This window comes from Echinops telfairi, unplaced genomic scaffold (genome assembly GCF_000313985.2).
Source record: "Echinops telfairi isolate 266 unplaced genomic scaffold, ASM31398v2 ScPeMD7_7420;HRSCAF=8458, whole genome shotgun sequence".
Classification (NCBI taxonomy): Eukaryota; Metazoa; Chordata; class Mammalia; order Afrosoricida; family Tenrecidae; genus Echinops; species Echinops telfairi.
Window position 1 is genome coordinate 41,163,210 of NW_022111320.1, and position 1,703 is coordinate 41,164,912.

Here is a 1,703-nt window from a genome sequence, read left to right on the forward strand (position 1 = left end):
CACTTGTTTACCTTCAAGCCTTTAAGACCTCAGACTATATCTTTTGATAGCCAGGCACCATCAGCTTTCTTCACCACATTTGCTTATGTTTTTTTAAAACCTAAATGCCTAGAAAATAAAATAATTTCAGCCTATATTGACCACTTATACATTTCTTAAGTTTGCTCACATGATACCTTTAAAAGTTAGTATATATGTATATATTTTTTTAGTATATTTTTATATATGGGAAATTTCTTTTGTTATAATAGATAGCTACTTCTGATCTATCTGTTCATTACCAGAGAACATCAGCAATTTTATTTATAAATTTAAAAATGTTTACTTAATACTAAGAGTATGTACTGTGAGTCAGCCCTCGCTTAAAGGTTGAGTTATAATAATAATAATATATTAATTCTCCTTCAGGAGCTTACATTCTCAGCTACTCAGGTGACACAGCTACATCAGTTCTCACACAGAGTGACGTTCTGTGTCGAGTCGAACAGTGCTCCATGGAGTCTTCAACGGCTCTGTTTTCAGAAGTAGATGACCACGCCTTTTGGGTGAGGTACCTCTGGGTAGACAGGACCCTCCAATCTTTGGGGTTGGAAATCAAGCACATGGACTGCTTGCATCATCACCCAGGCGCTCCATTCTCAGAACTCCAGAATTGAATCTCTCCAGTCCCTTCCGATCCCTCTTCTTACTCATTTCCTTTAGAAGCTTACACACTCTTCCGTAGGTTTTTCTTCTGAGGCCCCGATTTCTATTTCTGCAAAACAGAAATTACATCTATTGTGTTTTTCTTTTGGTCACACTTTATTCTTATTGTAACCTGTTTTTGTTTAATTAAAAACAATATAGTTTGTTTTGCTAAGTTGTTATAGCTGCATTCCTGAGAAACCTCATATTATCAAAAGATTATTGTAAAAACAATTATTTCAAGGGGGAAAAGGGATTAAGGGCTAAAGAGTTTCAAATGTACAATAATAAGATAATTTTTACCGCAAGTTTCAATATTATGTTTTTATAGCTCCAACAGTTTTTAACGCAAATTAAAACTAATAAATTGGGCTATCAAAATCAATAAACGTAATCTAGACTTGGACATTAGATAAGCCCAGATCTTAGACAAAGAGTTCCTAAGACCATGAACTAAGGGGAGGCACAGTCTGTGACCGCCCACAGTGAAGAAAAGACTCTAATATCAACTGAATAAGCAGCCATTCAAACAAACCTATTCAAAATTTGTTCAGAGACAACTCCACTTCATATAATGCTTGAGTTCTAACTATGTCAGCATCGTAAAGCCAATAAGAGCCCAGGCGATGGAAGCCATGTTCCTTAGTTTATAAATGGTGCTATCTCACGAGGCCGGAGGAAAAGAAGAAACGATTGAACTAATTTCTGGTACACTTCAGGTATCTGGAGATAGTAATTGCTTCAGCTCTGAAAACTGCAAATAAATGCAACCAAGTCTGAGCCCCAACGGAAAGGCCCCGTGGACAGGGCATTTCTTTCTTTCTTTCTTTTTTATATCTTGAAAACGTTTATATTTAGCATTAGCCAGCCGGGCTCACTTTAGATGATTCCAATTTTGTTGGCAACATCTAAAATGTCAGTCAGGAGCCAGTCGAACATATGCCTTCTTCTCACCGTCAGGCCTGATCAAGGTGTTGACCTTGGCGACGTCAATGTCACAGAGCTTTTTCACAGCCTGC

At 37.2% G+C, this 1,703-nt stretch overlaps 1 long non-coding RNA gene across 6 annotated transcripts in view; it reads right to left on the bottom strand.

Moving 5' to 3' along the window:
* The window catches only part of LOC123522526, a 14,269-nt gene that overhangs the window by 10,217 nt on the left and 2,349 nt on the right, over positions 1-1,703 (bottom strand). For all 6 annotated transcript variants that reach the window (XR_006680789.1, XR_006680787.1, XR_006680790.1 and 3 more), the window contains exon 2: positions 417-754. This is a non-coding gene — a long non-coding RNA (uncharacterized LOC123522526). The remainder of the gene's footprint in view (positions 1-416; positions 755-1,703) is intronic.